Source organism: Muscardinus avellanarius, assembly GCF_963383645.1.
Source record: "Muscardinus avellanarius genome assembly, chromosome: 1".
In the NCBI taxonomy this organism is placed as follows: domain Eukaryota; kingdom Metazoa; phylum Chordata; class Mammalia; order Rodentia; family Gliridae; genus Muscardinus; species Muscardinus avellanarius.
In genome coordinates, this window is record NC_137786.1 from 232,011,319 (window position 1) to 232,023,380 (window position 12,062).

The following is a 12,062-nucleotide window of genomic DNA, read 5'->3' on the forward strand; positions in this document are numbered from 1 at the left end:
CTCTTTACTTTTCCTGTATAATTTCTTGTCCTATGGATTTAACCCCCTCCCAGATGTTGATAAATCCCATAGCTCGCAGGAACATTCTACTTCTGAGCTACTCCCGCCAGCTTGCTTGCTTATTTATTTATTTATGTATTTATTTCATTTTGAACCGGTCTCACTAAGTTGATGAGAGCCTCGGTTGATCCTCCTGTCTCAGCCTATCAAGTGTTGGATTACAGGCATGCCCCACCACCCCTGGCTTGGCTCCTGATTTTGGAGGTTGGGAAGCCCAGGATCGTGGGTGGCGCAGTCATCTGTGTGGCATTTGTGAGGGCTTTCTTACTGTCATCATAATATGGTAGCAGTCATGCACAGTATTGCACACCTCTAATCCTCGGAAGGCTGAGACAGGAGGATGGAAGGTTCAAGGCCAGCCCCAGCAACTTAGTGAGACCCTGTTTCAACACTGAGAAGTAAAAAGGGTGTAGCTCAGAGGTAGAAGTGGCCCTAGGTTCAATTCCCAGTACCACAAAAACAAACAAAAAAGGACTACCAATGTTAAAGAAGGTCATTTTATAAAGAATCAGTTAATAAAATGTAACAATTCCAAATATGCACCTGATAACAGAGCTTCAAAGAACAAGGATCAAAAACTGAGTGAACTTTAAGAGAAAGTAAATTAAATTAACAATAGTATTTTTTATTTTTATTTATTTATTTTTTTTTTTTTTTTTGTGGTACTGGGCTCCTGGAAGCCCTTCTACCTCCGGGCTACACTCCCATACCTATTTTTTTTTTTTTTTTTTTTGAAACAGTGTCTCTTAAGCCAGCACGGCTGGCTTCAAACCAGCGCTATCCTCCCATCTCCAGCTCCCAAGCACGGGGATTTCAAGCGTGTGCCACCATGCCCGGCAACAATAGTCAATAATTTTAATAATCTTCTCCCAATGATAGAATAAACAATATCAGCAAAAATATGGTAGACCTGAGGAACACTGTTAACCATCCTGACCCAACCGCCATTTATAGAATACTTTGTCCAATATATGCAGAATTCAGGGATCTTTCTTTCTTTTATTTTCTCTTTTTCTTTTCTTTTTTTTCTTTTTCTTTCTTTCTTTCTTTTTTTTTTTTTCCCCAGTACTGGTGATAGAACCCAGGGGCATTCTACCTCCGAGCTATACCCCCAGCTCTATTTTTATTCTTTTTTTTTTTTTTTTTTTTTTTTTTGCGGGTATGGGGGTGGAACCCAGGGGCATTCGACCTCCAAGCCTAGCCCAATTTTATTCTTTTATTTGAAACAGAGTCTTACTAAGTTGCAGACGGCCTCACTAAGTAGCTGAGGGTGGATGTAAACCTGCGATCCTCCTGCCTCAGCCTCCCCAAAACTGGGATTACAAGTGTGAGCCAGCACAGCTGGCATGATTTGAAGTCTTTAAAATTTATAGAGTCATTTTATATTCCAGAATATGGTCTGTCTTGATAAATAGTCGTTGCGTACTTAATAAAAACACCAATTCTAAATCAGGTGTGGTGGCTCACACTTGTAATCCCAGTACTTAAGAGGCTGAGACAAAAGGATTAGGGTTCACTACAGCCTCAGCTACTTGGTAAGGCCCTCTGCAACTTAGTGAGATCTCTTTCAAAGTAAAGAATAAAAAATTGGGCTGCGGATGTAGCTCAGAGGTAGAACGCCCCTGGGTTCAATCGGCAGCAACAAAAAATAAATAAAAAATGAAATAGGGCTGAGGGTGTAGCCGAGCTACCTCCTCAGCCATGAAAGAGTACATGCATTAAAAAAAAAATTCTGCTGGGTTAAAAAAAAAAGCACTGCCAGGCGTGGTGGCGCACGCTTGTAATCCCTGCGCTTGGGAGGCAGAGACAGGAGGATCACACAGGTTCAAAGCCAGCCGCGCACGCAGGAGACCCTGTTTCCAAAATGAAAATGTAAAAAATAGGTCTGGGAGTGTAGCCCGGAGGTAGAATGGCTTCCAGGAACCCCAGTACCACCAAAAAAAAAAAAAAAAAAAAAAGCACTGAATTTAGGTATGGCCCAACAATTTAGCAATTAAAAAAAACAAAAACAAAAAACAGGGCTGGGAGTGCAGCTCAGAGGTAGAATGCCCCAGGGTTCAAATTCCAGTACCACTAAATAAATAAATAATCGGCTAAGTGTTGTGCTGTATGCCTGCAATCCCAGTACTCAGTAAGCTGAGTCAGGAGGATCACAGGTTCAAGGCCAGCCTCAGCAATAGAAGTGAGACGCTCAGAAACCTAGAGAGGACCTGTTTCAGAATAAAAAGTAAAATAGGGCTGAGGGTGTAGCCCAGAGGTAGAGTGCCCTGGGTTCAATCCCAGTACTTCTCTTTCCCCCACCCCCCAAATCTCACTCCTCATACAACTGTGTGAAGCCCTTAGAACCATGCTGGGTCATGAATTTCTCTTTGGTCAAATAAACTCAGTACTAAGTTAAATTTGTCCAGATTTTTTCTTTTAATACTTTTTTTTTTTAATGGTACTGGGGATGGAACCCAGGGGCATTCTACCTCCAAGCTACACCTCCAGCCATATTTTTTTATTCTTTATTTTGAAACAGGATCTCACTGTATTGCAGAGGGCCTCACTAAGTAGTAGCTGAGGCTGCCTTCAAACTGCCATCCTCCTGTCTCAGCCTCCCAAATGCTGGGATTACAAGTGTGCACCACCACGCCCGGCTATTTTTTATTCATTATTTTGAAACAAGGTCTCACTGAATTGCAAAGAGCCTCACTAAGTAGCTGCGGTTGTTGAATGCTGGGATTACAAACGTGTGCCACTACACCCGGCTTAACGCCTCACTAAGTAGCTGAGGCTGTCCACAAACCGATCCTCCAGTCTCAGCCTCCCAAATGCTGGGGTTACAAGCGTGCGCCACGGTTTAACGCTCTTGATGCCACCTATGGCTTCTCATTCTCCCTCCCTCCAGTGAGCGGGACTGTCCTGCTCTGGTAGAATGCACCAGACACTCCCAGGCTGGGGAGGTGTTAGAAACAGATTTTAGAGCTGGATGTGGTAGCACAAGCTTGTAATCCCAGCATTTCTGGAGGCTAAAACAGGAGGATTGAACAGGTTTGAAGCCAGCTAAACTACTGAGTGAGGCTCTCAGCAACTTAGTGAGACCCTGTTTCCAAACAAAGTATAAAACAGGTCTGGGAGTATAACCCAGAGGTAGAAAAGCCCCTGGGTTCCACCCCCAATACCACCAAAAAAAGAAACAGATTTTAGGGGAGTATTAAATTCTTATGGCTTCCGGGAAAATGGCGACGGAGAAAAGCGGGGCTGCCCCGCTAACAACCAATCTCTATTACCACAAAATCAGCGCCTTTCATAGCCAGAAAACACCATCAGCAGAGAAACAAAAAATGTAATTACAAGGGACAGAGAAAAAGAGGGCTGGAAAAACGAGACACCAGAAAGAAACCAGACCGCAGTGCTGCGGCCGGAGCCGCGGTGCGGAGCAGCGCAGGCTTCATCTTCCCTTGCAGCACCAGGCCACAGAGAGGAGGGGGACTCAGATCGGAGCTCAGAGCCACAGAGGAGATACGCCGGCCTCATACGCAGCAGCAGCAGCGCCTTACTGCTGGCGGCAGCGGCAAGTTCACCAGCTGGCTCCAGACCAATGCACTCAACAGCCCACCAGGCTCCAGAGAGGAGTGGCGGACAGCGAGCGGAGGTGAGCCCCTGCAGAACAGCTGGGAAGAATTTGGCAGATTTTTCGGCACAGGGAGCATCTAAAGCTCCTAGGGGCTGGGCTCAGCACACCCTGCAGGGACTCAGAGCGGAGCTCAAAACCAGAGAAGAAATACGCCAGCCTCACGGCCAAGGGCGTGACAGTGGCACCATATTGCCACCGGCTGCAGCAGCAGCAAATTCACCGAGTCCACTACAGCTCCATCAGCACACTCAACAACAGTGATTCAAATTGCGGCCCTAGAGGAGAAATCCCAGTACGGCACTCCCAGGGACTTGACCCAGTGGGGGAGTGGCTGTGGCAGAGATATCACACCATAGGAGAACGCCCAACCTGGCACCCCCCATGGTCTAAAGCAGCCTCGATTGACTCCCTGGGTCTGAGACTCTGCGATACAACCCAGTAAAGGAGTAGTGGGGACTGAGATACCAAAGACTCGAGATCCAGAGCACCTTTAGTGAAGTCGTAGTGACCCAAGGGAAGAACCCAGAGAAGGCACAAACTTGCTAAATCATGGGAAAGAGGAATAACAATGGAGCGATGAATGCCCACAACCCCACAACATCAGAACCTGATAAAACAGAAATTCAGAGATTTCCAGACGATCAAATCAGGAAAATAACTGTAGAAATAATAGAGGTGTTTCGAAAAGAATTTAGAGAGAGCCAAAAAGAGATAAAGGATGCAATTAATGAAGTAAAGACCTCAATTCAAAGTACAAACAACTGATTAGACCACATGGAGAACAGAATCTCGCTCTTAGAAGATGATCACTCCAAAAATGAACGCATAGTTTCTAATTTAGAAAAAAAAATCAGGCAGCAGGAATCTGACATTGAAGAAATATGGGCCCATTTTAAGAGAGCTAACCTAAGAATAATTGGAATAGAGGAGGGAAAAGAAGGTGAAACCAAAGGGATCAACAATCTCTTCAAGGAAGTAATAGCAGAAAATTTTCCAAACAAAGAGCAAGAGGTTGATACACAGATCCAGGAAACTTATAGAACTCCCTTTAGACAGGATCAGAGAAGAGGATCCCCACGCCACATAATTGTCAAAATGACCAATGTGGAAGCCAACCAGAGAATCTTAAAGGCAACTAAAACAAAGGGCCAAGTGACATTCAGAGGCAAACCAATTAGAATCACTCCAGACTTCCCAAACCAAGTCATGAGAGCCAGAAGGGCTTGGAGTAACATATTCCAAACTCTGAAAGAAAACAACTTCCAGCCAAAAATTTCCTACCCAGCAACACTTTCTATCAAATTAGATGGGGAAATAAGAAGCTTGCATGACAAACAGAAACTGAAGGAATTTATGTCTTCAAAACCAGCGCTAGAGAAAATACTCAAAGAGATTAACTACAAAGAAGAAATAGGTAATACACATCAGAACCAGACAAACAAGATTTTCTATCCAACAGACAACTAAGACTGGTTATCTGTGGAGATTCATTATTTATGTTAGTCTTTTACCTATCTCTAAATTGTATTGTTTGCTTTTATTGTTGCTAATTTTTAGGATTTCTATTTGGAATATTAATATACCTTCATATATAGCATTTGGAAATATTTTATTCCATTCTATCAGTAACTTTTAACTCTGTTTACATTGTCTTTGGATATACAATTTGTTTTATTTTTTAGGTAGTTTGTTTACCCTTCTGTTGCCTGTGCCGTTGAAATCATATCCAAGAAATCACTGCCAATTTTAATGTTATAAGGTTTTATTTTTTTTTGTTTTGTTTTTTGTTTTTGTGGTACTGAGGGTGGAACCCAGAGGCTTTCTACCTCCGGGCTATACTCCCAGACCTATTTTTGGAAACAGGGTCTCACTAAGTTACTGAGAGCCTCACTAAGTAGCTGAGGCTGGCTTCGAACCTGTGTGATCCTCCTGTCTCAGCCTCCCAAGTGCCCGGCTTGTTATAAGTTTTTATGACCCAGATTTTCTTCTAAAAGTTTATAGTCTTAAGATTTATATTTAGGTCTTTTATCTATTTTGACTTAATATTTGTATATGGTGTTAGGTCAGTGTCCAATTTTATTCTTTTCATGTAATTATTATTTTTCAACAATATTTAGTTAAAAGATTATTATTTCCTCCACCAAATGCTCGTGGAAACCTTGTCAAAAATAACTTGACAATATATGGAAGAATTTATCTCTAGGCTTTTATTTAACTCCAGTGGTTTATATATCTGCCTTTATAACAGTACTGCACTGTTTCAATTATTGTAGCTTTATATGGTTTGATATCAGAAAATATACATCTTCTAGCTTTGTTCTTTTTCGAAATCGTTTTGGGTATCTAGAGTCCATATTCCATATTAGGATAGATTTTTTCTGAAAAATAAATAAATAAATGTATGATAGTTTCACCTAAAAAAATATTCTCTGGTAAGAAAGAAAGCAAAAAGAAATATTGAAATGTTATCTTTAAGTCATCAAAAGCTTGGTATCAGACAAATGAAACTGTTATGTGAGATTATCATCGTTAATATTGGATAAATTGCTATAATACTAAGTGTCAACCACTAAGCCAAGCATGGGAAGGAGAGATGGGGAGGGAATGGGGTGGGGATTCGGTAGGGGCTAACTGGGCGATGTGTGCATGTATGTCTACAAAAGTTTTTTTTTTTTATCCCATTATGATGTATGAATACAGTGCACCAATAAAAAAAAAATACTTAGATGTGAGGCGTGATGGCACACGCTTGCAATCCTAGCATTTGGTAGGCTGAGACAGGAAGGATTGCAGGTTCATGACCAGCCTCAGCTACTTAGTGACGACCTCCACAACTTTGTGAGACCATTTCAAAATAAAGAATAAAAAATAGCGCTGGGGTGTAGCTCGGAAGCAGAATGCCACTGAGATCAATTCCCATTACTGCCACATAATAAATAAATAAATAAATAAATAAATAAATAAATAAATACTTATGAACTCAAAAGGATCTCAGCGCCGGACATGGTGGCCCACGTTTTTGTAATCCAAGCATTTGGGAGGCTGATACAGAAGGATTGTGATTCCCGGACAGCCTCAGCTAATACTTAGGCCCTTTGCAACTCAGTGGGACCCTATTTCAAAATAAAGAATAAAAAATAGGAAGCCGGGCGTGGTGGCGCACGCTTGTAATCCCCACGCTTGGGGGGCTGAGACAGGAGGATTGTGCAGGTTTGAAGCCAGCCTCAGCTACTTAGGCTCTCAGCTAAACTTAGTGAGACCCTGTTTCCAAATAAAATATAAAATAGGTCTGGGAGTATAGCCCGGAGGTAGAAAGCCTCTGGGTTCTACCCCAAGTACCACACACAAAAAAAATAAAATAAAAAAAATAAAAAATAGGGCTGGGGGTGTAATTTGGAGGTAGAATGCCTCTGGGTTTCATTCCTAGACCCGCAAAAATAAATAAAAATAAAAAAGTTTCTCAGAAGCCGGGCGTGGTGGTGTACGCTTGTAATCCCTGCACTTGGGAGGCGGAGACAGGAGGATCACGCTGGTTCGGAGCCAGCCTTGCTGGCTTAAGAGACCCTGTTTCCATATAAAAAGTAAAAAAAAAATAGGTCTGGGAGTGTAGCCCGGAGGTAGAAGGGCTTCCAGGAACCCCAGTACCACCAAAAAAAAAAAAAAAAGTTTCTCAGTAAGGTACTTCTGTGGAGAAGGGTGCACGTATACCATAAATCAGGGCAAGCAGGCCGTGACAGTCTGGGCTCCTTTTTATCCTCCTGACGTGTAAGCTGCTGTTCCATTGGTTGGGCTGGGACCTTACAATCTAATCAGGTTGGACTGGGCAATTTTTTTCATTAGAAAAAGGAGAAATAGAAACAGACACATGTACCAGAAAGTTATAAAATGAATTCCTAGGTTACTGTTACAAAATGAATACCGGTCAGTTTTTATATGACCTTATAATTTCGATAGAAAAGATTTTTTTTTTTTTTTTTTGTGATCCTGGGGATGGAACCCAGGGGCATTCTACCTCCAAGCTACACCCCCCAGCCCTATTTTTTATTCTTTTTTTTTGTGTGTGTGTGGTGCTAGGGGTGGAACCCAGAGGCTTTCTACCTCCGGGCTATACTCCCAGACCTTTTTTATATTTTATTTGGAAACGGTCTCACTAAGTTCCTGAGAGCCTCACTAAGTAGCTGAGGCTGGCTTCGAACCCGTGTGATTCTCCTGTCTCAGCCTCCCAAGCGCGGGGATTACAAGCATGCGCCACCACGCCCGGCTTTTATTCTTTACTTTGAAACAGGGTCTTGCTGAGTTGCAGAGGGCCTCACTAAGTAGCTGAGGCTGTCCTCAAACCACGATCCTCCTGTCTCAGCCTCCCAAATGCTGGGATTAGGAGTGTGGGCCACCACGCCCGACTCCCCTTTTCTTTCTTACAGCAGCACCCCTCCAGCTTCCCTAAATGACCCCCAGAAGTGCATGAATGATGGGGCTTTGGGCTTCGTGTATCTTCTGTTCTCATGCCTTTGATCAACAGTTACTGAGGGCCTGTCAGGTGGAGGACCTAAGCCAGGTGCTGGGGACATTGTGGGGAACATACTGCACCCCAGCCCGTGGAGCTCCCGAGAGCCTTAACCACTGGCAGAGCACCTGGCCACTACTGAATGAACAAGTAAACGAAGGAATGCATGCATCCAGGTCCGAATTCCTATTCTATAAAAATTCATGGCAACATATTTTTGACTAATGTTCAATATGTTTTTGTGTAGACAGGCATGGTGGCACACACTTGTAATTCCAGTACTTGGGAGCCTGAGACAGGAGGATCACAGGTTCGCGGCCAGCCTCAGCAACTTAGTGAGGCCCTCCACAACTTAGTGAGACCCTGTTTCAAGATAAAGAATAACCCTTGCTGGGTATTGTAATCCCAGCACTCAGGAGGCCAAGACAGGAAGATCACAGTTCGTGGGCAGTCTCAACTACTACTTAATAAGGTCCTTTGCAACTCAGTGAGACCTTGTTTTAAAATAAAGAATGAAAAATAGGCTGGGTGTGTAACTCAGAGGTAGAATGCTGCTAGGTTCCATCCCCAGTACCACAAGAAAAAAGGAAAAAAAAAAAAGAATAAAATAGGGCTGGACATGTGGGGTATGGCTCGGAAGCAGAATGCCCCGGGTTCATTCCCCTGTACCACAAATATATATATATATATATATATATATATATATATATATATATACACATACATACATACATACATACATACATACATGTGTGTGTGTGTTTTATTTAATTAAATATATAATATATATATATGTATATATATATATATATATTTTTTTTTTTTTTTTTTTTTGGTACTGGGGATGGAACATGGGCCTTCTATGTTTGGGCCACACACCTACCTCTATTTCATTTTTTATTTGGAAACAGGATCTTACTAAGTTACTGAGAACCTCACTAAATTACTGAGGCTGACTTCAAACCTGCAATCCTCCTGTCTCAGCCTTGGGATTACAAGCGTGTACCACCATGCCTGGCTTAACATATTTTTACTGCGTATTAACTTAGGTTTAACGCAGGGTGTTTGGAAGACTCTCAGCATAACGCTTGGTCTCTCCCTGCTCAGATTCAGTACCAAGTACCAAAGAGACCTAAATGTTCCCCTTGTTACCAAGAAAGTTGCTGGGGAAATACCACTTCCCGTCTGTCCTCCCCTCCCTGCTGGACAAACTGACCCACTCCGCTTCTGAAGATCCTGCCCGCTTTGGGCCCTTTGCTGAGCATACTAAATTTCTTCTACCAGCTTCTCCAACAAAAGTCTCTCCTGTCTTCCTCAGGAGCAGCAAGTAAGAGCGAGCAGGCCGGGGCCACGAGTGTTAATGGCCCCAGAAAAGGCTGCCCTGGTGCAGACAAGAGGAATCTGAAAACCCTGACTTCCATCAGTCAAACATTCAACCAACCAGAGAACTAGTCAGTTTCATAGTCTAATGTGATCCAAGCGGCACCCAATTGTGCACCCCGGGTACATTTGTGGATTGGAGATGGCCAGAGTCCACTGTGACTTCCCCCAGAGAGGAAGGCTCCTCCGCCCCTTGATTCCGGGCCTGGCTGGGAATGCAGATTGTGTTGGAAACGGCACTGCGGATCCTGGGTTTGCCTTTGACAACAACTGGCTGCTTCCATTTCCTTTTCTTGCAATCCCGCCATCATGCTGAGGGAGCCAGGCACAGAGGAACCAGAGCTCCAGGCAACACGGGCGCCAATTGCCAGCCCTGGGTTAGCACCATCTTGGAAGCAGGTCCTCCCACCTCAAGCGACCTGCTCTGAAGGATGTCACCTGGAGGAGAGGAAAGTCGTGCCCACATGGCCTTGCCTGAGTTGCAAAATGGTACGGAAAGAAATGACCGTAAGCTTGTAAACTAGGTATGGTGGCATAGCCCTGATAATCTCAGTGATTGGGAGGCCTAGACTAGACGATTGCAGGCTCAAGGCCAGCAATTTAGCAAGGCTATCAGAATCTTAGTGAGAGTCTGTTTGTGTGTGTGTGTGTGTGTGTGTGTGTGTGTGTGTATGTATGTGTGCGTGCGCGCGTGCTTGGGATTAACCCAGGGCCATTCTACCTCTGAGCCATCCATACCCGTGGTCTTTTTTTTTTTTTTTTTGCAGTACTAGGTGATAAGTTGGGTCCTGCACTCATGTGACTTTGTGTCACATGACCTCTGCATGGGCAAGGGGGGGCCAACCCCCCCCCTGTGAGAATTGGGTGTTCCCGCGAGTAAACCCCCCATCTCGTGAGATGCATGAGCCTGCCTTCTCTAGCTTCAGACAGGCGTGTGGGCCCCATGGTGCCTCGCCCTGATCCCCGGGAGAGCCGTGCAATTAAAACTTTACATGCCACATGTACCGGACCTCTCTCGTGTTCTTCCCACATATTTTTTATTTTACTCGCATACTTTTTTATTTTACTTAACACTAGGGATGGAACCCAGGGGTATTCTACCTCCAAGCTACACCCCCAGCCCTATTTTTAATTCTTTATTTTGATTTTTTTTGTTCTTTTGTTGTACTGGGAATGGAACCCAGAGGCTTTCTACCTCCGGGCTATACTCCCAGACCTATTTTATGCTTTACTTGGAAACAGGGTCTCACTAAGTTGCTGAGAGCCTCACTCAGTAGCTAAGGCTGGCTTCGAACCTATGCAATCTTCCTGTCTCAGCCTCCCAAGCGGGGATTACAAGCGTGCGCCACCACGCCCAGTTTATTTTGAAACAGGGTCTCACTGAGTTGCAAAGGCCCTCACTAAGTAGCTGAGGCTGTCTGTGAACCACAATTCTCCTTTTTCAGCCTCCCAAATGCTGGGATTACAAGCGTACACCACCACACCTGCCTTTGTAATGTTTTGGGGGATCTGGGGATGGAACCCAGGGACATTCTACCTCCAAGCTACATCCCCTGCCCTATTTTTATTCTTTCTTTTTATTTTTTATTATTATTTTTTTTTCTTTTTTGGTGGTCCTGGGGATGGAACCCAGGGGCCTTCTACCTCCCTGCTACACTCCCAGACCTATTTTATAATTTACTTGGAAACAGGGTCTCTTAAATCAGCTGAGGCTGGCTTTGAATCTGTGTGATCATCCTGTCTCAGCCTCCCAAGCGCCGGGATTGCAAGTGTGCGCCACCACGCCCGGCTTATTCTTTATTTTGAAACAGGGTCTCACTGAGTTGCAGAGGGCTTCATTAAGTAGCTGAGGCTGTTTACAAACCATGATCCTCAGGTCTCAGCCTCCCAAATGCTGGGATTACAAATATGCGTCACCACGCCCGGCTTGTTATTTATTTATTTATTTATTTATTTATTTATTTATTTATTTATTGGTACTGGGGTTCCTGGAAGCCCTTCTACCTTAAGGCTACACTCCCAGACACACACACACACACACACACACACACACACACACACACACACATATATATATATATTTTTTTTTTTTTTGAAACAGGGTCTTTTAAGCCAGCACAGCTGGCTTCGAACCTGCGCGATCCTCCTGTCTCCACCTCCCAAGCGCGGGGATTACAAGCGTGCGCCACCACGCCCGGCTCAGTTGCTTTTCTTAATGTGCAAAATCTTAGGGAGAAACGGGTAACAGGAGGAACTCTAGATGAAGAAGGGACCCTGTAGAGGAGCAATGAAGGTGACATATCTGAGGGGATAAGAGGGAGGATAAGGGAAACTCTTTAAAGCACATGATGTACTTAGACATATCAAAGTCAATCAGGAAGCCAAGCATGGGTAGGAGGGAGGGAGAGGGAAGGGATTAGAGATTGGGTAGGGGCAGATTGGGTGATGTGTGCATGTATATCTCCACAAGTTTTTTTTTTTTATCCCACTGAGATGTTT